General features: G+C 40.2%; 1 long non-coding RNA gene across 2 annotated transcripts; it reads right to left on the bottom strand.

The window, feature by feature from the left end:
* Positions 1–1995: 1995 nt before the first annotated feature.
* Positions 1996–8759, bottom strand: LOC144313372 (uncharacterized). Of its 2 annotated transcripts, none has more exons than XR_013379033.1 (5): positions 8659–8759; positions 8215–8375; positions 4512–4655; positions 2507–2559; positions 1996–2206 (listed from the first exon to the last, which is right to left on the bottom strand). It is a non-coding gene; the product is annotated as an uncharacterized LOC144313372 (long non-coding RNA). The 2 variants fall into 2 exon arrangements; XR_013379032.1 differs by having other exon boundaries at positions 4533–4655.
* Between the last annotated feature and the right edge of the window lie 16521 nt (positions 8760–25280).

The following is a 25280-nucleotide window of genomic DNA, read 5'->3' as shown; positions in this document are numbered from 1 at the left end:
ATGTAAATATCCTCTTCTTATAAAACTTCTAATTTTTTCATCTATTCATATGGACATGAATTCAAAGCTTCCTATTTTATTCAATGGGGTATAATACTTTAAAATCATTCTTGATTTTGATATTCTAATTGTTCCTGATTTAACCAGGTAGGAGCCCCATCAAGCTACATGCTTTTTTCCTTTGATGTGTGAAGTAATCAGTCTGTGATTACTTCATTACTTTTTGGTGCGACAAGATATTCCAGACTCATCTTGGCCTTTCCCACTTCTGAATCTGAGTCTGCTGTTTCTCTAAGGAACCCTAGACCCTGTTAGTAGTTAATGGTATTTAGAAACACTATATGGACACTGGGTAGGCTCATTGCACACCCCCACAGGTACATCTATGTTTATTTCTATAGCTATCTCTAGACAGTATATTGAAAATCATATGCTCACACCAAGACCTACAAATTTAATCTATATCACAGGGGAAAATATAGTTTTTAAAATGTTTTTTTCTATATTTTCAACTCCCTTCTCTGGTAAGGAGAAAGCTGGTTTCCACTATCAGTAATATACTTATTTATTTGACCAACACCCCAGCACATTAACATGTCTCCTACACTTCTGGCCCACTTTATACAGATGCCTCCCTCATCCTATGTGAGCCCTCAGAAGCTCCCTGGGCCCTCCTCCCTCTTGGTTTACTGCCTCAGTCAACACCAGCTCTGATACTTGCAGACATCATCTGTATTCTGCTCATATGTCAACCCTTCATGTGGACTATACTTCTGTGTGGACGCCACCATCATCCCACTTGAGTTTCAACCCTTAGATCAGGGCCACCACACATCTCTGTACCCCACACAGATTCCTTGCTCTTCCAACCTGAAGGTTTTTGGACAGATTTTGCCTAATACCTTTTTAGTCTTGACTCCCTTCTAGGATGGCTATAAGTGTTTGATGAAACACAGAGTTTCATCAATGGACACTTTATAAACCATGAAAAGTTTAATGTCCTGGCTGGAGAATGCCCTTCAAGTTCTCAAGCTTGTCAGGCACATGTGGCTCTCTTGAAATGGGACCATCAGTGCACACCCTTCATAGATCGCCTCAGGGCTCTCCTCTTCACTCCTCTACCTACCAGCTCTGGAAATAACTCAGATTTGTGCTTACGGCTGCTCTCCCAGCCTCAGTATTGGCCTGGGTCCACTCTTATACCAAACTCCCTACTCTACTATGCTCATCCTTTTCACACCGTCCTTCAAGACAATCCCCATGAGACTTCCATGGGCGTTTTTTTCTGTTTGTTTGTTTGTTTTGTTTTTTTGTGGAAGAGATTAGGACAAAACCAAGTGTAAGATGCTGATAGTGACATTCAATGTATTCTTCCCCATCCATTAATTAAGATAAGACTGTTTTTTCCAACAAAAACTCAAGGTGTAGAGTAGATCACAGAAAACAGAATGTTTATTTCTCTCTTCTGTGAATTCCAAAATGGCACCAGTGGTAGGTGGGCAGCTTGTCGTTGATATTAGAACTGCTATAACCAAACACTATAAACTGGGTGACTTAAACAACAGAAGTTTATTGTCTTGTTGTTAAGGAGTCTAGAAGCCCAAAATTGAGGTATCAGTAAAGTTGGCTCCTTCTGAGGGCTGCAAGGAAGGACTTGTCCCAGGCTTTTTCTTCTCGGCTTGTAGATGGCTGTTTTCTCCCTGTGTTCTTCCTCAGTGCCTGTGTCCAATTTCCTCTTTTCATAAGGACATCAGTCATATGAGGTTAGGGCCAATTCTAATGACCTCACTTAAACTTGACTGCCTATGTAAAGACTTTATCTCCAAATAAGGTCACATTCTGAGAAATTAGGGGTTAGAATTTCAACAAATGCGTTTGGGGGAACACAATTCAGCCGCGAACAGTGGCTCCTCTCTAAGTATTGATCTAGGTACTTGGGCTTCTTTAATCTTTTTAAGATTTTATTTATTTATTCAAGAGAAAGAGAGAGTGAGAGAGAACATGAGCAGAGGGGAGGGGCAGAGGGAGAAGCAGACTCACCACTGAGCAGGAAGCCCAATACAGGGCTCAATCTCAGGACCCCAGGATCATAATCTGAGCTGAAGATAGACATTTAACCAACTGAGTCACCCAAGCATCTCTGAGCTTCTTCAATCTTGTGACTAGGTTGTCTTCAGTAAGACTTCCAATGAGTAGTTGAGTCAAGCTGGTGAAAGGAAAAAGAGTAGAGAATATCAAACGTTGGCAGGGTTTATGGGCCCAGCCCAGAAATAGAGCACATCTCTTGCTTTCTATTGGCCAGAACTTAGTTACAGAGCAGAGAAATGGGTAGTGTGGACTGAATGTATGTCCAGAAAGAAGAAGAATTGGTTCTGGTCATCAGTTAGGTCGTGTCCTCCATCTCTTTCTCTATTCAGTACTACCCAAGAAGGACAATATAATCAGGAGGATAAAGATTAGAATGTTGGCTGTGAGATCTTCAAAGAGAAGAAAAAATAAGACTTACCATCTCTCTGCACTTCTAGGACACTCTTAATGTCTTCATGATCAATGTATGCCCTGTTGAAAAAAGATATTGAAGAAAAGAAAGGTCAGTGGTGGTCCAATATTGACTGCACATTTTAGCACTTCAGGGATGCTGCTCTGGGGTGAAAACCCATGTCCTGTTCCCACCCTGGTGTTGTTACTGCTCCCTTTTGTTTGCCTGAATAGATTGTGCAGACCTGGATAAGAAACTCTAGCATTCTCCTGAGAGGTCATACTTCTTTCCCTGGGGCTCCTGTTATCTTTATTTTATAATATTAATGATAACTGTAACCACCAGCTGGGTAGTGTTAAAAAGAACATTATCTTACAAAACTGAAATTCACTGCTGGGAATTTCTTCTAAACACCGTTATGCATAACAATATTTTTAATGGGGTGATTCCTACCAACTGGCTCACAAAACTCTTGTCATTTTTTAAAGCAGAATTAAATAATACCAGGCAGCAGAGTGTGTAAGGCATAAATTACAGATGGCAGGAGGGCAAAGACACTGTGTGGTGAATAAATTAAAGTCCTCAATTATGAGGCTAGTGAGAGAGGTATGAGGAAAGAAAGCTGAGGCCACTAGAGAGAAATGTTTTCACATGACATTGAAATTGGGCTGCCCATCCAAGAAACACTAAGACCTAAGGACTGAGTACACCTCAAAAGATCTTTACTACAGAAGAGAAGGATTTTTCTTGGGTACAGCACATTACCATAAAAATGTAAGCTTTAATTTTTTTTCCCCACTAGATTATAAAGTCCTAAAAGGGCAGGTGTGGGTCTGGTCATGTTTATACAACAAACGAAACTTGAACTCATTATATATCTGATAGGTGGTGATGAAACATACACAAGGACACACCTTGCTCTGAGAAAGTCTGTGCTTGTCTCCACTGCAACTTCAAATTAAAATGAGGTCCTTCTTAAAGCCTAGAGATTAGATGGACAAGGGAAAAATCCTTGATTTCTCTGTAGTCCTTGCCTTTGTGGGGATTTAAGTATTACTACTTCAGCCTCAGAAATATTTCTCAAAACTGGGCCTTTCTCACCACTTGTATGGATTTGAATCTTCAGCATCACTTGCTTTTTTTTTTTTTTTTTATTGAGGTTCTTTCTTCTTTCTTTCTTTCTTTCTTTCTTTCTTTCTTTCTTTCTTTCTTTTTTATTTCTTTATTTGAGAGACAGGAGGCAAGGGGCACAGGGGCAGAGGGAGAGAAAAACCCAAGCAGACTCTGCTGAGCACAGAGCCTGAAGCAGGGCTTAGATTCCAGGATCAGACCCCAGCCAAAACCAAGAATTGGAAGCTTAGCTGGCTACACCACAAAGGCACCCCAACTGAGAATTTTTTAAAAATGTTTTTCTGTTATCTCTACAATTGGGATTTTAGCGCTGTCACTAGTTCTGCTTTGTCTTCGTTTGTTTTGCTTTAGTGGTTGTTTGAAGGATTATGCTATGCATTCTTATCCTCTCATAGTCTACCTCCAAATAATATTACATCACTTCCTGTAAAATGTGAGAGCCTTACAACACTTTACTTACATTTCCTTATAGTTTATCTTGTTAGTAGGATGAGGAGAGAGGGTGACAATTATATGATTATCCCAAAAGATGTATAAAAAATAAGACAAAATGTTAATATCTAGGTTTAGTAAAATCCTATAGAAAACTAGAAATAAAAAGTACTTTTTTAAACTGATAAGGGGTATCTATGAAAAACCTACAGGGGTGCCTGGGTGGCGCAGTTAGTGAAATGTCTGCCTTTGGTCATGATCCCAGGGTTCTGGGATGGAGCCCAATGTTGGGCTCCCTGCTCAATGTGGAGTCTGCTTGTCCCTCTCCCTTTGCCCCTCTCCTTTTTGCCTCTCCCTTTGCTCATGTTCTCTGTCTCCCTCTCTTTCAAGTAAGTAAAATCTTTAAAACAAAACAAAACAAAACAAAAAACAAACAAAAAAACAAACAAAAAAACCCCCTACAACTCACATCATCTTTAGCAACTCACACCATCTTTAATGGTGAAAGCCTAAATGCTTCTTCCCTAAGATCAGAAACAAAGAAAGGGTGTCTTCTCTTCCAATTGCTACTCAACATTGTGCTGGGTGTAGGGGTGCTCTTGCCCAATAAGATCTGAAAAATAAATAAAAGGAAAACAATTTAGAAAAGAAGAAATCAAACTGTCTTTATTTGCAAAATTATGTATGTAGCTAATCTGAAGAGATGTATAAAAATAACTACAGAAATATAGTAAGATTGAGAAAGCTTACAAAATCCAAGGTCAAAATATAAAAATCGATTGCATTTCTATACACCAGTAATGAACAATTGGAAAAAAAAAGAATTTTTAGGGCAGCCCCGGTGGCTCAGCGGTTTAGCGCCGCCTACAGCTCAGGGCGTGATCCTGGAGACCCAGGATGGAGTCCCACATCAGGCTCCCTGCGTGGAGCCTGCTTCTCCCTCTGCCTGTGTCTCTGCCTCTCTCTCTCCTCTCTGTGTATTCTCATGAATAAATAAATAAAATCTTTAAAAAAATACTAAAAATTAAAAAAAAAAGAATTTTTAAAATAATACTACTTGCAATGGCATAAAAAATAAAATAATTTAATAAAATATGTGTAAGACCTGAAACCACAAAACATTGCTGCAGAAATTAAAGAGAGATAAACTATCTTCATGGATTGGAAGACTCAGTATTATTAAGATATCAATGACCTCAAAATGTATCCATTTATTCAAAGCCATCCTAATGCAGTCCTTACAAGTTTTCTTGTAAAAATTGACAAACTAGTGTTAAAATGTATATGGGGTATACAGAGAATGTAGGATACCAAAATAATTTCGAAAAAAGAGGGCTTATATTTCCTAATTTGAGTATTACCAAAAAATAAAAAATAAAAATTAAACTCTAGTAATCAAGCAAATGTGGCATTAGCATTAGGATAGTCATGTAGGCCAATGGAACTGAATGCAGAATCCAGAAATAGAACCACACACATCTAGCTAATTCATTCATTTGACCAAAGAGCCCAGGTCATATGATTGGGGGGAGGACAACCTTTTATAAATGGTGCAAAAACAAACAAACAAACAGAAGCCTCAATTCTTACATCATTCACAAAATTATCTCAAAATGGATCACAGACCAAATATATTTGCTAATGCTGGAAAACCTCAAAAAGAAACATAACTGATAAACTTTACAACTTTCTTGTAGGCAATGATTTCTTAAGTGAAACAAAAAGCATTTAATCATAATGAGGAAAAAATGGCACTTTGGATTCCAATCAAGATGAAAACTTTCTGCTTTTTGGAATACATCATTAAGAGATAAAAATGAAAACAAAAACCACTAGCTAGGAGAAAATGAGAAAATATAGTATATTATATATATAAATAGTATGTATATATCTTATGTTTTTTATATTATATATATGACACACATTTGTATCCAGTGTATATAATGGATTTTACCAATTCAATAATAATCCAGTTAAGAACTGGGCAACATTTAATCTGACACTTCATAAAAGAAAGTATGTGGACAGCTCGGGTTGCTCAGCAGTTTGGTGCTGCCTTTAGCCCAGGGCGTGATCCTGGAGACCCGGGATCGAGTCCCACATCGGGTTCCCTGCAGAGAGCCTGCTTCTCCCTCTCCCTGTGTCTCTGATTCTCTCTCTGTGTGTGTCTCTCATGAATAAATAAATACAATCTGTAAAAGAATTTTTTTTAAAAAAGTAAATAAATAAAAGAAAATATGTGAATGGCCATAAGCACATGAAGAGATGCCAAGTGTCCCTAGTCATCAGCAAATGAAAATTGAAACCACAATGACATACCACTGCACATCCATTGGAACAGCTAAAATTTAAAAAGCTAATAATGTCAACTATTGGCAAGGATGTAGAGCAACTGGAACTCTCATACATTGTGGTGGCTCATATAAATTGTACAACCTTGGAAAACTGCTTCACATTTTCTGATAAAGTTGAACATGCATTTATTACATGACCCAGTGATTTCATACCTAGGTATTGACCCAAGAGAAATGAAAACATATGTCTACAAAAAGACTTTGATACAGATGTTCATCGAAACTTACTAATAATAGCTAAATCTCAAAAAAATGTCTAAAGGTAACTACCATATAAATAGTAATATATATATATAGTTTATCTGTATATTGCAATACTAGCCAGTGATAAATAAAAAGGAAAAATTACAATATAAGAAAATGAATCTCAAAAATGTTATGCCGAGCAAATGAAGCCAGACTCGAGTATAGATAATGTGATTCTATACATATGAAATTATAGAATAAGCAAAAGGAGTCTCTAGCAATCGCAAACAGATCAGTGATTATCTAGGACTGGCAGCACAAAGGGACGTGAGTGAACTTTATGGAATGATGGAAATAATCTGTATGTCATGTGGATGGTGATTATATGTCAAAAACCTCTGAAACTGTGCATGTAAAGTGAGTACATTTTATTATGCTCTATATAATTTATACTTTAATAAAGTTGATTTTAAAAAACAAAAATGACATATCATTTTTAGACTATTAACCTGCCAAAAAAATGTAAGAATTTCCAAGAGTTGATGAGGAAATGAATAAAGGACACAGCTCATCAGATAATCAATGGACGAAACCCTTCCATAGGGTAATGGTGCAATCTTTAGTGACAGCTGTAACAACGTGTACTGTTCTGTTATTTTCTTTTTCTTTTTTTAGATTTTATTTATTTATTCATAAGAGACAGAGAGAGAGAGAGAGAGAGGCAGAGACACAGGCAGAGGGAGAAGCGGGCTCCATGCAGGGAGCCCGACGTGGGATTCAATCCTTGGTCTCCAGGATCACGCCCTGGGCTGAAGGCGGTGTAAACTGCTGGGCCACCGGAGCGGCCCTGTTCTGTTATTTTTCCACTCCTTTCTAGGACTTGACTAGACAAATGTACAAAGTTTTAGCCTTAAAAGTGTTCATCTAAGTATAGTTTTTCATAGTTAATATTGAAAATAAACTGTCCAACAATAGCATAGAGGTTAAGTAAATTATATTCATATGCTAAAGGGCCATTCAACCACTAAAAAAAATGGAAATCGTATTTGTCAATATTGAAATACATGCTTAGTATCTTATAAATTTAAAAATGCTTGTAAAACTGCATGCTGTGATCTTACTTTTGTGCAAATTTTCACAATAAAAAGGTATAAAATATAATAAGTTACTATCAGTAGTTTTACTGATAAGATTGCAAAGATCCTTTTTCTCTTCTTTTTTTAGCTAATCAGCTTTTTCTCATTAATTTCAAATAAACATGCAATGTTTGTGTAATGACAAGAGATATGAGTTTATGATGCTAATGCAACTGCTGGGTTGTTCTTAATAAGTAAAATAAAGGGTAGCATGGAGGACCAGGTGCTATGTGGAACATTATGAAGACAAGCATTGCTGATGTGACCGAAACCTCCCTTTTTGAGTCTGTACTTGTGGATGGGAACCAAATCCCAGAGGGGAGCCATTCCTGGGTTCCTGCACCCCATACCCCCACCCCCAGGCCCCACATTGCAGTCAGACTTCTCCCTCTTTCAGTTCGTCCTGACATGAATGACTTCGTCTATTCCTCCAACCAGTGGACTCTCCTTGATAAATCCATTTTGAAGGAAAGCTGCCTTAGGAAGAGCCACTCACATCAATGATGACAGGGTAGTAAATTTGGGCTGAAGTGACTTCATGTCGATGTAATCTCCTCCACAATATTTAAACTCCGCGAAGGGGACAGCCATCTACTGTAACATAGAGAAGCCTGACAGCTTCGCGCGGTGGGAGGTGTACAGGTTAGATCTCAGCACCTGGTGGATCATAGAGATTTATAAAGTCATCACAGGAGAATACCTTAGGTGGAACTCCTTGAGATCTTTCAAATGTCTCCTGGCCAAACACCTAATAAGCATCCTGGACGTAACTTGAGAACTGGAACTGAGAATTGCTGTGTATATAAGCCATGACAGCTCTGTGAAGCCTTACAAGGGAAGGTTCAAAGAACCGAGTTAATTAGCTTAGTGGGAAGAAAGTTGAAGAGAAATTTAATAACTATCTTCAGGAATCTGAAAGGTTCTTATAAATAGACTATACCCATCAGTTCTCAGTATCCACAGAGAGCAAAACTTCTGATGCAGCAAGAAGGCGCTGAGTAAGACATGCTTCAGGACTTCCCCATTCCACGCTGCAGTAGGTTGCCAGGCGATGGAGTATTCCTTCCTGGAAACCTTTCAGAATAGGATAGACAAGCCACTGTTTGATTACCTGGATTTAGTTCTGGATCAAAGAATTAAACAAATGCCCCTGTGTGTCCTTCCAGCATGAGGGATTTAAAGTTTTATTTTAACTAGCAAGTCAGCCTATCAGAAGAAACCCATTGCAATGGCCACAAAGTGCTCAGTGTTAATTTTTCTAAATACCTATATTATGTGTAAGAATGAGATTAATTAAATTTAGAGCTCTCGACATGGCAAAGGCCGTGTATTTTTAGACTTAAAAAAATGCAGCCAAAACAAAACACTTCTTCATGCAAAGAAATTTAAAAGTAATTCGGACACTTTGTGCCCTGGAAAAATTTCGAAACCTGCTATCATCAGGCACCAAACATGCAAATATCTACTTTCGTCAACTGTCAAGCAATAAATCAATGAGTTTGTGTGCTCTTCAGCAGAAATGCCGTCCTCTCCAGTTCTGGCCAGGAACAACAAAAAACAGCTAAGGAAATTCATTTCTTTCCCGAACCATTTGAAAATGTCATGCTTTGTTTGCAACTATTTCAAGATCTGAGATGCAATTAGGTCCCAGTAGTCAAAATATTCACCAACAAACCCAGCGAATGAGGTATTAACCACACCCTGATGAAATTCCTCCTGGAAGCAGGCTGGTAGTGCAGTCAATTAAAACAACTTCAGTTTATTTAAGACTCAGCCCATGAAAACATTCCCCAAAGCTTCAGCTATGAATAGTTTTCTTGTGCAGCTTTCCAAACCTTAGCCTCAGGGCCGAAACATTGTGCATAAAGCACAAGAGCTTGGAAGTGAGACTCATGGGTCTGGAGGGTTGTTTTTTTTTTTTTTTTTTTTCTTCTCCTGTGAAGCCTTTAGCAAAGCAAGCTGCTAGCAAACTTTTGTGCCCCAGTCAAATTCCAGGGTCCCAGAGTAGTAATTAACCATTAGCATTGGCACCAAAATAAAGCACCAATATCTTTTGGTGAAGAGGCAAACAAAACGTGAGGCCTTTAGCACTAGTTAATGAACAATTATTAATTAATCAACTCTGAAATAAATAACCATCCTCAGTTTTGCCAGGGACTATTTACTTCCAAATTATTCCCTCATTACCAGTAACAACCAATTTAGGGGCTGTATTATGGCATCGATTTTATTAATGTCACATTCATAAGGCTATTGTAACAATAAAATGACATGCAGCTGTTAAAAGAGTTTTTCTTACATATTAATAATGTATTTATGGTAGATTTTAACATTCTATGTCTAAGGCTGCAGCACTTTATACACAGGACTTGCAAAAAGATTAGCCAGTTATGAATCCATCATTCTTACCTGTTCTCGAAATAAAGACTTAACATTTAAAAAAAAAAAAAGACTTAACATCTTCGTGAATTTTGCAAAGGCATTTGCACATGTAAAGGGTTGCAGCCAAAATATTATTTTAGGCAAAATTATTGATTATTATTTGTAAAACTGCCCAAGAAGTCTAGTAATAAACTTCTGTATGATGTATTGATCTCTTTGTAAAGGGGATAGAACAATCTCTTTCTGCTTTTCCCCGTTTGGGTCTGGGTAAAAGGTGAGCAGTGAGCAGAAGTGGCTATTCCAGTTAATTAAGGATGAGATAGGGCAGATTCTTTTAATATTTTTGTTTTAGCGCTAAAAAGAGACAACTTTAAGAAATACATGTTCAGTTATAGGCAAATCAGAACAGGGACGGCAATTAATAGATTGGTTGTGTATTTGTAAAATCAACATAGAAAAATCTAAGTATACATACAAGATAAATTTAAAAGGACAGTGCTTACACAAAAAAAACTCTGCCAGAAATCCTTAAAATAACAAACTCCCCTTGGCGTTATCAACTGTGTATTTAAATGTTGATATACAGTTAACTTGGCTGAAATATGCATCTTATGTAAGAAAGTGACAAAGGGGATCATGGAGAGAGGGCCAGTCTTCTTTGTAAGCTAATGATCCCTGAATTCAAATTCCAGTTCTGTGAGTTTGGGGGATTCACTTCTGTGAATGAATCTTCATCTGTAACATGGGTTAGTAAACTGCCTTTGCACAGTTGTCCTGGGGATTAAATTACATAGAATATATAAAATGCAAGGTTTACGGAAGGCACTCGCTTAGTATTACAAATGTTACCTTGTGATATACCCAGGGAGTCAGCATGTGGGGAGCCTGAGAGAGAAACCCCTCCTAAAGCCACCCATTGAGCAAGTCCAGTTCACGGAGACCATACATCCCAAGTCTCTCCAAATCCCTCTTTTTCTCACAAAGGCTTGCACAGGACTCTACTGGGTGGCAATTTGGTTGTCTTTATCTTGTGCATTAAAAAGCGGAAAGAAGAAAGATTTTTTTTCAAAGGAGAAATGATGGTTGTTCTAAGCCACCCAGAAAGCATGATGGACAAAGCCTGTGAGGCCCTGCGTCGAAAGCTCTTCCAACAAGCGTGCCCACGAGGAGAAACATGCCACACCTGTGGAAATGAAGAGAGAATTTAGAAACAGAAGTCCAAGCTTGAGAAGGTGATTTTTATGTTTCCAAAGCAATACTAGAGAACATCCTCATGGAATCTTCTCAGTGAAGGGATGAATGGGAGCCTGGGAAGGATGTGACAGGACTAAGGATACCAACCTTGTTTTTCGCCCTACCCAACATTTACAGCTCACTTGAACGTTCCCTCTTGTTACACAGATTATTGCCAGGATCCCCCAAATGCTGTTGTTCCCCGTCCCTTCCTCTCCCAGGCTATGGCTTTCTCTACTTTCTTCCATCCCAACTCCAGTGTGTCCTTTCCTTGTCTGCTTCTCCTTCACTTCTTGGCATCTTTGAATATGTTCTGTCTGCAGATCTCTTTCCCTGCTCTCCGCTTTCTCTCTTTCTCTCTCCCCACAGGCCCTCTGTCCCATCCTGCTTTTGTCCTTGCTCAGCACAGATCATGCAAGGACAGTTTGGGGGATCCTCTCTCACTCTCTATCCCCTTTCAGTCTGGGTCCCTAAGACATTCTGTTGGAACTGCTAGAATAGAGATGGTTTTGCAGAAAAACTTAGGAAGAATGATAGAATCAGATGTCTTCTTTTGTCATATAATAAACATTATATGGATAGAGTAGCAGGGTGGTGTGGCAGGTGGGAGGTGAGACTCTTGTCACCTTCCTCTAAAGAATGCAGCTATGCAAGGGCAGTGGGCACACTGCAAGAAAACTGGGATTCTCTTAGGAGCAAAAGTGGATGCTAGACAGACAACCAATGAACAGGAACTACTATTACTGGTTTCTACATTTGAGCAATAAATTTGTTTAGAGCTTCCTAAGAGCCAAAACTAAAATAATAATCATATAATAATAATGATAATGTTTCTTTCCAAACCACCTTGCTACTCTATCCATTTCTGTTTGTGACCCTAATCAATCCAGATGAGTATTCCACCTAAGTAGGTCCAATCAGACTAAGGGGGGAAATGCTTCCATGACTGGTGATAAGCTTTCATTGTCTCTCTACTTGATATGAAAGCATGCTGCCCCAGCCGGCTTGCAACCACAACAGGACCCAGCCTCAGAACAAAACGCATACACTGAGAATGAGAAAGTCCAGAGACCAGAAGAATCTAGTTCTTTATGGGATTGTTGATCCCTTTTCTCATCAATCTGGGAGCTGGTTCTCCCTCCAGATTTCTTGCCTGGTGAGATGGTCAGGCCCTGCCAGAGCAGGGATGGGCATACTTTTCCTGGAAAGGGGCAGATAGAAAATACCGTAGGCTTTGCAGGCCACACAATCTCAGTTCAGCTCCATTGTTGTAGTGGGAAAGTAGCCATTGACAATATGTAAAGGAATAGGCATGTCTGTATTCCAATAAAATTTCATTTACAAAATCAGGTGCTGGCCTGGATTCGAGGGTTTTGTTGCTTTTGGTCATCCTGATGGACCAACTCACCCCAGACACCACCTGAATTGCAATTTTCTTGTATCAGATTTCAGTATTATAAAAATGAATCACAATTGCTTTTTTGTTTTTTGGTTTTATATTTTGAAAATATAATAAGCTATTTCGAAATCTTTTTCTAAAATATGACAGGTATACATATTCTTTAAAAACACAGATACATTACATACTTTACATACTTTATTCTTCCTCTTTCCTCCTGAATATGTATATGTTCCCTCCATTTCCCATCAACATTTGTACATGCTCAAAAATCTTTGACCTTAAGATACTCTCTTAGAATTTCTCACCTGTTTTGCTACTGTTATACCTCTCTCCAACTTTGTAAAAACACATTGCCACCTAATGACTGCCAATTCAGTCCCAGACTTTCCCTTGAGCTCTAGATTTGCATATCCAATAGTAGAGTTAACATTTCTGTTCGTGCTATCTCAAAAGCATCTCAAAATGAACACAATATACGGCCCTACCAACCATCCAATCGCTCTGTCAAAACTAGGAATTATAAGTGATACCATCCTTTTCATCAACCCCTACCCTCTAATTCATAAACGTGTCCTCTTGATTTTTACTACAAATTACTTCTATTTCCTCCACTCCAACTCCAGTCCCAGGTCCTGCATGTCTTACCTGGACTGCTGTATAGTAGTTTACCAATTAGTCTCTCACCTTCTTTAACTCTGGTGCCACCCAACCTGTTCTCAAGAGTAGAAAGAGTAGTCTTCCCAAATTACAAATTTGATCACAAAATTTCCTCCCCTAAAAACTTTGTTAGCTTAATTGCTCTCAGGATAAAGACAAAAGTCCTTACCATGACCTTAATGTCAGCATGGCCATGCTCTGCCCGGCTCCCAGAAGACTGTCCACCTGTTGGTCCTTGTATGTCCCATGCTCCCCCATCACAGGCCTGTGACTCTGCCTCCAGAAACCCTCCTGGTTAGGCCTCCCAGAGCAGCAGGTAGGCATTTTGCAAAGTAGGACACCATTGGTAACTCCTCAGACTTAAACCCCACAGAGTGCATGCCGGGAATAGTAGTAGTTAGAAGCAGTAATAATTCTAATAAAGGTATTTATTCTGTGCCAAGCACTATGCTGAGCCCATGGGCTAATCTAGCCCTCACGACAACACTACCATGTTAAAGCTACCCTCACCATTTCACAGATAAAGTAACTGAGGCTTAAGTTTTCTCAAGTTTCCACAGCTGGCAAGTGTCAGAAACATGATACAAACCATTCAACCTGGCAGCAGGGTGCACACTCTTGTCCCCTGCACTGAATCACTCCTATGCCTAATAATACACATCTTGGGGGAAATAAAAAAGTGGAGCAAAACCCAACGGCATGCTCCAGAGAAAGAGACGATCTCTGTTTAGAGAGCTAGCAGAGCAAGACTACCTCAATCAGCGTGATTTCCTAGGACTGAGGGGAGAGGCAGCCATGTCTTGGGCTATGGCATCTCTGAGGGAGTCCAACAGAAATCATGGACTCAAGCTTTTCTCTTGTCTTTTCAAACTTGGGACAAGTGGAAAACAAGAAAGTCCCCTTCTCCCCTCAAACATAACGCCACAAAGGAATACTCTTTAGCGATGGTATACTGCACAGCCAGGATGGTCCTTCGCATATTCAGAGCAATGTTCACTCTTTAGTATGACATAGGGATTGTACTTTTATCTGAGCAGTGTGGGAGGTGGGCAATTGCCATCCTGGACTTGGCCTTCAGGTGGTGAAGTGAAAGGTACAGATTTCTCCTTATCTGGACAGTGACCAGCCCAACACTTTGCCCTAATCTCTCTTCACCTGTTAGTCTACCCAAGGGAAGAGCCCATAGGATTTATCACTGAAAGGATGGATGAGCAATAGTGAGTGACCTCTTCTTGTCAAAAGGGTACTTGAAATCATCAGGCAGGAAGGTCACCGCGTGTGTGAGAGACAGCAGTAATTCTTTGCAGAAAGGAGGTGAAATGATTAAAAAGACAGGTCAAGGGATAAAATGGAGTAAGTAGATGAGTGGAGATTTGTGGGTCAAACATCAAGCCAATGTTTCCACTTTCCCACCACTGCTGTCAGGAAGCAATTGCCTCTTTGTTCATTTAAATGACAGGCTTTTAAGGGGCGGACATCCGCCATTAATTTCAAACAAAAGCCTCTCTGGTTCGTCCCTGGTGGATCAAGCTGCTTCCATGAAATAGCAATAAATTGAACTGGTTTCCCTTGGAGTAGAGGACTGTCTCTCACTGTGCTTGGGAGGTAAAAAAAAAAAAAAAAAAAAAAAAAAAAATTTAAGGGAAAGAGAGGTTGATGAACCACACTTCTGCGTTCTTCAAAAACGTTTAATAAGGAATGATACGGAATCTTAAATATTTATTTTCAGTTCCTTATTTTTATCTTTTCTCCAGATTTCATCTGACTGCCCTGGCTGCTGCCCCCTGCACACACACACACACACACACACACACACACACAGCCCTTTTTACTCCTTATCATAGCTCCAATTATACCACAGGACCTAGTCAATATCATTTGGTAGGACCCTCTGAGTTCCCGAGGGGTCAGTTCCTGGGGTCAGTCTCTCTCAAAGCCATAATCTAACTATCTCCAGTGGTCTCCAGAAAGACAAACGGAGACCAATTAATATTTTGCATCTAGGAGTCCCTTTTTTCTGGCTGATGTTACCTGGATCTAGACTTTATCTCTTCCCTTAAGGGAGAGGTCTGGGATTATGAACCTGAATAGGGACTCACTTAAACCAGGAGAGCTCAGTTTGGTTTTGTGCCAATAGCAGAGGTGAGCATTGTTGTTCATGTTTGTAAAGAAAGGAAGATGACACACATTCCATGCGCTAGGAGAGTCCCTCAATACCAAGTGCCACACAGAGCAAACCAGTAACCAGTAGTAAAGGGACTCCCAATCCTACAAAAAGAATGGCTCCTAGAAGTAGGCTCTGAAATCTTCAAATGGCCTAAAAAACAACTCTTTTGTTGTTGTTGTTATAGATGATCAGATAAGGCAAACCTAGAAAGTCAGCATTCTAGGATAAGACGCTCCCACCTGCAGTCTTTGGAAAACCTAACACATGACAGTGTGGTACTCTGACATATTTATATGAGAAGGTGAGAACCTGCCAGTTTCCTCAGCTTGAGGCAGCGTACTTTATGCCAAATATGAATCATCCTATAGTATTCTTTCTCAAAGGGATGATACATCTAGTCATAAATCAGTACACTGAAAGTGATCCAGACACTTTTATCTGTTTATAATCTTTTTTTTCCAGTTGTTGCAAAATCATTTTCATTTTATATACAAGAAGTCCTGCTCGGTGCAGCACAGCTGTTCAGCCCCATACTTTCTTAAGTAAAAAAAAAAAAAAAAAAAAAAAGAGGCTTATCAGACCAATACCAGACCAATACCATGGGAAAAAATTATAAAGAAATTAGCACTGTATGTTAAAGACCAATATAGCATGAAGGTTAGCAATCTAGCCTCCATTGTTGAATTGACCTACATTTTAGGTCCCACTCTGTCATTTATTATCTCAGTGGAGGAATTATACTCTACTCCTCAGTTCCCACCTCCCCCACCATAAAATGGGGATAATATAAAGGAGTGCATGGAAGTAGTCTTCTTTAAAAGTTAGCTAGTATTATTATTATTACATCTAGAAACCCATCCGTTTATAAAGCCAGCTCCTCAGATTCAATGCCCTTAGAAACAATGTTTGTGTCAAACAAGAAGACATATACCAAGCTGTTTTTGGATTAAACTAAGCAGACTAAAAACTAAACTAAATTCATCCTGCTTAGGACTTAAGTTCTGAGGATTTTGAAAGAGAGAGAAAAAGCTTCTGCACAACAAGGAAACCATCATCAAAATGAAAAGGTGCCTACTGAAAGGAAGAAAGTATTTGAAGATCATATCTCTGATAAGGGGTTAACATATAAAATATATGAAAAACTCCTACAACTCAGTAACAGAAACAAAATCTGATTTAAAATGGGCAGAGTATGATGGGATGAGCACTGGGTGTTATGCTATATGTCGGCAAATTGAACTCCAATAAAAAGAAATTAAAATAAATAAATAAATAAATAAATAAATAAATAGGCAGAGTAAATGAATAGACATTTTCCAAAGAAGGCATGCAAATGGCCAAGAGACACATGGAAAGATGTTCAACATCACTGCAGGGAAATGCAGAACAAAAAACCACAACCAGATATCTCTTCACATCTCTGGCTAGTACCAAAAAGACGAGAACTAACAAGTGTTGAAGATATAGAGAAAAGGAAACCCTTGTACACAGTTGGTGGGAATGTTAACAACGGGAACAGATACTATGGAAAACAGTATGGAGGTTCCTCAAAAAACTAAAAATACAATTACTATATGATCCAAGAATTCCACTTCTGGGTATTTATCCAAAAATAAAAACACTAAATAAAAACAAAAGCAAAAATACTAACTTGAATAGATATATACACCCCTATATTTACTGCAGCATTATCTACAATAGCCAAAATATGGAAGCAGCCCAGGTGTCTATTGATGAATAAATGGATAAAGAGATGTACATGTGAATATATATGTATGTGTGTGTATAAATGTATATATACACACATATAAATATATATATATGGAAATGCATTTTGGAATCTAATATAAAGACCAAATGCAAATGGCTAACTGTTGTTATGTTTTACCTATAATAGGACATTTTTAAAAATGACATTGTGGTATGGTTATAGGTCATTAGACCAGGAAACCTGGTCATATATATATATACACACACACACACAGTGGAATATTAATCAGCCATAAAAAGAATGAAATTCAGCCATTTGCAACAACACAGGTAGATCTTGAAGGCATTATTCAAGTGAAATAAGTCAGAGAAAGACAAATACTGTATAATCTCCCTTGTATGTGAAATCTGGAAAAAATTTAAAAACCACCCAACCCAGCTCATAGATATAGAGAACAGATTGGTGGTTGAGAAAGGGGGAATGGATGAAGGGGAACAAAAGCTACAGACTTGCAGTTATTAAAAAAAAATAGGTCATGAAGATGTAATGTACACCCTGGTGACTATTGTTAATGATACTCTATTACTTATTTGAAAGTTGCTAAGAAAGTAAATCTTCAAAGTTCTCATCACAAGAAAAAAATCTTTTCATAATAGATACTTAGACTTATTGTGATGATCATTTTGCAATATGTACAAATATGTCATACACCTGGAATTATGTCATACACCTGGAATGAATATAATATCATATGCCTGTTATACCTCAATAAAAAGAAGGGGAGAGAAAGATAGAGGGGAAGTGATTTCACTCGAAGGGTTTGCTTACTTAATTTAGCTCAAGTGAGAGTTAGCACCAGAGCAGATTTCTAAATGTGGATAGATCAGGCTTTCTCAATCTTGGCACTATTGATATTGGTGGCCAGATAATTCTTTGTCGTGGCTGCTGTCCATGCATTATAGGATGTGTAATAGCATCCCTGACCTTTATGCATTAGGTGCTAGTAGCATATTCCTTTCCATGAAAAACTGTGACAACCAAAAATGTCTCAAGATGGATCCTGCAAATAACCCTGGAGGACAAAACTGCCCCCTGTAGGGAAACTGGATCGAGCAGGCAATGACACTGGCCTTGACTGCAGGTGAAGAAGGATGTAATCTGGACCCCAAAGAGTCTCTAAGGCTCATATGAGTTGAGAGGAAGTACACTTGGGGGGGAAGAGCCACCCTGCATTGGCTGAAGGAGAAAAGGAGAGTGCACACATTTGTCAGCTGCGGACATCAGAGCAGATACCATCAGATTACCCTGAAAGGGACATGGTCAGCTCAGAGGGCAAAGCCCAGCACACACTCAAAGACCACGCTGGGTCAAGGCTGTCTTCCCTCCACAGCTTCCCTCAAACCCCAGTCACTGTCTTAGGGCCAAATAGAGAGATAAAATGGAATGAGCTAGAAGGAGTTCCTAAACAACTAAGTTCAACGATCTGAAGACATTGCTGAAATCACTGAATCATGCCAAATGAAAGAAAGTGAAAGCTCCTAGGTGCAGCTTCAAAAAATAAAGACATGACACTTTCTTGGTACATGGGAGGGCTGTGATTTTGTAACCCTGTCCTATTTCTAGCAGCTTTATCTGCCAGATTCCTGGAGCCATCTTAGAAGGCTGCCATTTTGATAACAGCAGCTGTCACACAACTGTCCATCCCAGGCGGAAGAAACAAGTTCTTAACGTCCAAAAGTCTGTGATCAAACTTACCCTTCCACTTGCTAGATCTGAGAAACTCAGCAGGATCACTTGTTTCACCTTCCACTTCCCCATCTGTGAAATGGGCCTGGTGATCTTTGTCCTCCTTCCATCAGAGTCATTTGACATGATCCTGAAAGAGCATGTAACACAAAAGTGCTTTTTAAGTCATACAAGATTATAAATGTTTGAATCATATTACTGTATCCGGCATATTCTGGATTCTAAATAAATATTTGTTGGTTAACACAGTAACTCAGCATTTCAATTCTGTGAGTTTTCATAGAGTATAGTTTCTCTTCTAAATAAAATATAGATAGATTTATGAGAAGAGAGAAAACACTTTTACCACATTTTAATATCTGAATCCTTATTTACCATAGCAAAGCTTTATATATTAGAGTTGGAAAGACCTGTAAGATGAGTTCATCCAAATCCTTCATTTTCAAGGTCAAGACACAATGACTCAGTGATGTTTAAAGGCCAGTACCATGCTTGAGGTTTCCTGGTCCAATGATCTATCAAACATACCACAATGTCATTTTTTAAAATGTCCTATTACAGGTAAAACATAACGACCGTTAGCCATTTGCATTTGGTCTTTATATTAGATTCCAAAATGCATTTCCATATATCATTTCATTTGCTCCTTAACAATATGGAGGAGAGATGTCATGACCCACACTTAGCCACCAGTGAGGAAATCAAGTTCAAGTAGGCAAGATAACATGTTCACGAAATGCCAAACCATGTTGTAAGGGTCTTTTCCCTGTGCTCCTTTTATACAGAAAAGATCTGCAATTTCTGCAAAGAGAGCAGAAGAGAATAGAGAATAGTCACTTCATAGCATGCATTAATGACCAGATATCAAAATGAGGTGATTAAGCAAGATTTCTGGGTCAGAAAAAAACAAATGAGATTTCCTTGGTTTCTGAAGGAACAAATCTGAAGACAATTGAAGCCACAAGTGAGTGCTGACTTCAGTTAGAAGCACTGATGGTTTGTAAGTTCATTTAAAGAATAAACATGGCTTGGATCACCAACAAACCACTCTAGCCATGTGATTAGATTTGGTATTTATTGTCCCTTGGAGTGAAATGTTACTAAATAGACTGTGCTCTGTGATTTCACCCTAATTTAACTGAAAGGACTAATTTGCACTATTTAAGGGTAAATTTCTTTCTTTCATCATGGGACATGCAGCAAATCAAATGAAGAGGCAATGTCATGACACAAAACAGGAGGGCTTCTGGAAAAATGAAGGACATTGGAAGAGCTCAGTGAGAGGCAGAGTTGACTGGGGACACCGTACTAGATTCTATGTCTTTTGCTGTGTACTCTTGGGGATATAGAAAAGGAATGTTTCAGTTTTGAGATGGAGTCATTTGTGTCCATTCAGTAAATATTTATCGAACATCTATTTTGTTTTATGAAATAATTGAAAAATAATTGGGCTTATGTTCCCGTAGAGAGGTGGGGAAGGGTACTAGTAAATAAGTAAAACAACAACAACAAAAATATTTCAGAAAGTAAAAAGTGAAGGAAATAAATAGGACAATATGGTCAATGACAAGTAGGTAGCCGGGAAGGATGAGAGAACTGAGGCCTGAACAGTGAGAGGCCAGCGCAGGGAAGAGCTGGGACAAGAGTGTGCTAAATCCGGGGAATAGAAGGTCAAAGACCCCATGGCAGGAGTGCTGAGCCTCCCTGAAGCTTATCCAGAGACAGGTATGGCTGGAGGGTCAGTGAGGAGGCAGCATGAGGTCCAAAGCAAATTTGAAAAGAAGGGCAAGCCCATGATCATAGAGTGATGTGGTTAGGATACAGATTTGATTTGATTTGATTTATTATTATTTTAGATTTTATTTTAAATACGATCGCAAATGACTGGAACAGGGTGGAAGGTCTAGCCTCAGGTGGCTGTTCTAAGTTGGGTTAGAGTTTAGCAAGAGCCGAAGTTGAGCGACCCCGTGGCTTGTGCCAGCAGGAGTTCACGTGGGACAAGACCAGGTTCAGTATGAAGAAGTCGGTACAGGGTTTATGGAGGGAAGTCTGTATTTGGAAATTTCTTTTTTGGCTTATGCTGCTGAGACCATGGTGGTCCACACTGGATGGAGAGAAGGAATGCTGGACAGGGGACGGATAGAGTGGAGGGACAGAACCCAGAGCTCTGCTGGGAACACATTGATCGAAGTCAGGTGTTATCTAGACAGTAGGCAGCTGAATATGCAAATCTGGAGCACCACGGTGAGTTTAGGGTGAAAGTAGAGTCTGAAGTCAACGTTGGGAAGCATTTCCAGCCAAGAATGAGCACACCTGGGGTTGAGGGTGTAGATGGAGAAAAGAAGGTGATGGCATCAGAGTCCAGCTGTTACTAACAGGTATCTCCTCTACGTGAGAAAGACCCAGCAAAGACAAGAGGGAGGCTAGTGAATGTGGTGGGAGGAAGCCCAGCAGACGCAGTGTCCTCCAAGGCAGGAGCCCCTGTATTGCATGTCGCTGAAATTTTGAGCATAATTGGATTTGTCAACATGAGGCTCACTGCAAAATATTTCTTTTAGGTAAAATGTGTAGTACCCCAAAATGGTTGTTGACTATGTTCAATAAATGTTTGCTAAGTGAATAGGCGCGTGGAAGGATGGATGGATGAATACAGACAAGGTAAAAAGTTCTGAAACCAAGTTCTGCCGGGGACTTGCTCCTTGGTCTTAGGTTCACTTAGGATGTACTGTCCTGGTCACTGAAGGCTCTTTAACACAATATATTAGTCTGGGTCCTCCGGAGAAACAGAACAGATTGAGAGAGAGATTTATTGTATGGAATGGGCTCACATAATTACGGGATCTGGCAAGACCCCGGATCTGCAGGGTGAGTCTGCAAGCTGGAGATTCCGGAAAATTGACCGTGTGGTTCCAAAGTTCAAAACCCAGCAGATGCAAGACCCTGCAAGAGCCAGCATTTCGATTTGAGTCTGAAAGCGGAGAAAAGCCAATATCACAGTTTGAAACCCATTAGGCAAGAAGGACACACTTTCACTGGGTTTGGGATCAGCCTTTTTGTCCCGTTCAGGGCTTCAGCTGATTGAACGAGACCCACCCATAGTAGGGCTTGACTCAAATGTTAAATCTCATCTGAAAAAACAGCCTCACAAAAACACCCAGGGTAACATTACACCCAATATCTGAGGAATCCGTGACCCATAAAGTTGACTATCACAGTCAGGCGTGGATAACTCCCTGTCTGGGATTTTGCAGGATGGATGGTGGGTTAAAGTGTCAACTGGATTACTTTAAAATGTCTCCTCGACCTCAGAGTTCATGACTCTAGGATGTATAAGATAACACACAAGTGACATAACCCATAACAAAAATACTTTTTAAGGACTCCCTGAAAAAGAGCAAGTTCTCTGCTGCAATAGCTTTAAGGATGAGCACAGCCCAGACCAAGGCTGGCTGACCAGCCCAGGGCCGTGTCTACATGCTCCCTTGGTAAAGGCAGAGTTGTCAGAGCCGGAGGATTCTAGCCAAAGTGTGAGATCATTTTTTTTTCCTTCTTTTTGTTCTGTTTTTTTTTTTTTTTCTTCCTTTCTCTGACAGGGGTCTGTTGAAGGGGATTGCTTTGTTTCACTGGAAGGCCCTTGGGTTCTAACTGAGGGGCTGGAGAAAGCCACTACAAAGGATGGAAGGAGCTGTGTCTCAGGCAGAGGGGATGCCTCTCTTGGCTCTCGCTTTGGCCCCTGACTTCATGTGCTCATCCCTCCTGCCTCTGATTCCCTCTGCTCCTCTCTGGGTTTTCTCATCCTCCACGGACATCGCACACGCACCGATGCCAACGGACGCCTATAGGTGGCAGCATCCTTCTGAGACAGCGGTGGCCCTGAGATGGATTTCTTTTCCTCTTGGCACACTCTGTTCTTAGCAATCCTGGGCATCATGACCTGGTGCAGGGCAGGTGGTGGGTGCGTGCTCCTGTGCAAAGCAAGGACGTGGCGCTGGCCTGGCACGTGTTAGAATATTTGCTCTTCTAAATGAAACTGATGTTCAGGCGGAGGGAAGGACAGAAGCAAGTCATATCCTTTTAAAAACTTCGGGCTCACAGATGCTAAAAGTTGCGGCCCTGGCTTGCGACGGCTGCTGCTGAGATGGGGTGAGCTCTCACTGTTGCCCAGAAGCTGAAAGAACAAGAGCAAGCTGAGCCAATCCACCGTGGCCCATCGTCACGTAAGTGCAGATGTCCAAGGAGGTCTGTCTCCCCACATCTTAAATAAAGATAATTGATGCACAGCAGACGGGCCAGGGAGCGCACTTGCCCCAGGACAGGTGGCTTCGCCTGATAGAAATGCACCACAGAGGTCGTTACGTGTCATCACATATCGAAGGTCCAAGGACATCACATCACACTGTGGTCTTTCCCAAGAAAAACAGCTGATGTGCATGCTCCGGAGCTTGTCTTTCCACCGTTAACACTGTTGTCTCTGGAGGGCCCGGCGGCAGGAACAAATGGAGCATGGAGGGAAACTGAGTCCACCCTGTGAGGCTTCCCACAACCGTCCCGGACATTTGTTCAAGCCCAGCGCCCCCTTGAGCGAGCCAGGGAACCAGAGCCAGTGCTCTTCCCTGCAAGCCAGGTCCACGGTGTCTCAGGACCCGCCCCCTTCTCTGAGCTCTGAGGATGGGTGTTTGTCCCAAATAGTTTATATTTGTTTGTTTTTTTATTTTATTTTATTTATTTATTTTATAAATTTATTTTTTATTGGTGTTCAATTTGCCAACATATAGAATAACACCCAGTGCTCATCCCGTCAAGTGCCCCCCTCAGTGCCCGCCACCCAGTCACCCCCACCCCCCGCCCACCTCCCTTTCCACCACCCCTAGTTTGTTTCTCAGAGTTAGGAGTCTTCATGTTCTGTCTCCCTTTTTTTTTTTTTTCTGTCTCCCTTTCTGATATTTCCTACCCATTTCTTCTCCCTTCCCCACTATTCCCTTTCACTATTATTTGTATTCCCCAAATGAATGAGACCATATAATGTTTGTCCTTCTCCGATTGACTTATTTCACTCAGCATCATACCCTCCAGTTCCATCCACGTCGAAGCAAATGGTGGGTATTTGTCGTTTCTAATGGCTGAGGAATATTCCATTGTATACATAGACCACAGCTTCTTGATCCATTCATCTTTCGATGGACACCGAGGCTCCTTCCACAGTTTGGCTATTGTGGACATTGCTGCTATATTTGTTTTTAAAGAGGTAGTTGATGCACACAGTTTTAAAAAATTAAAAATATGTCAAAAGGGATACAGGGTAACGACAGATGCCCACTACCTGTCTCCGGGCTACCACGGTCATGAATATTTGATGTATTCCTCCAGAGTAGAGATGCATACAAATAAAGACAAATATATATCCTTATTTTCTCCCTCTTTGACACCAAAAGAGGAACTCTATTCATATGCTTCTTCGTCTTGCTACTCCAGATAACACTATAGCTTAGAGATCTTCCTGCAACAACATCTAGAAAGTTCCCATCTCCTGCTTATCCCTCCTGGGATGAAGTCCTGCATAAAGCCATTGATTTGAGTACATCAATGTATACCCCAGGTTTTCATAACCACTTTGCCATTAATAGATATTTTGGGTATTTCCAATCTTCTGTAATTATAGTGCAATAATTAAAAATCTTGTAATAAAAAAAAATCTTGTAATACATCTTTTCAGCACCTGCCAAGACATCTGAGGGATGAATGGAAGGGTAATTTCTGGCCCAAGAGCAGATGTCTTCCACATCTTGCTGTACGCTGACATGTTTGCGTCCTCCCAGATGTCTTATGTTAAAACTCTAACCCCCAATGTGGTGCATTTGGAGGTGAGAACTTTGGGAGCTGACTTGGTCAGGAGAGCAGAGGCCCCATGAGTAGATGAGTGCTTTTGGGAGGCCCAGGAGGTCCCCTGCCCCTTCCTCATGTACAATAAGACAGTGGCCATCTGTGAACCAGGAGGCAAGTCCTCACTAGACATGGAGTGTGCTGGTGTCTTCATCTTGGACTTCCAGCCTCCAGGCCATGAGAAATAAATTCGTGTCGACAAGTGATCCAGGCCATGGCGTTCTGTTACAGCCCAATGGACAAAGACATTTGTCCTTTATTCATGTTGCAGGATTTTCTTCACATGTATCTTAACCATTTGTGTTAACATAATTCTTTTTTTTATCCTTGGGTTGCTGGGGCAAAAGGGGTCTTTGCTTTCATTATACCTGCTCACTGGTTACT

This window comes from Canis aureus, chromosome 5, assembly GCF_053574225.1.
Source record: "Canis aureus isolate CA01 chromosome 5, VMU_Caureus_v.1.0, whole genome shotgun sequence".
NCBI classification, from domain to species: domain Eukaryota; kingdom Metazoa; phylum Chordata; class Mammalia; order Carnivora; family Canidae; genus Canis; species Canis aureus.
Note: the sequence above shows the minus strand (reverse complement) of the source record. Positions and strands in the feature narration are given on the sequence as shown.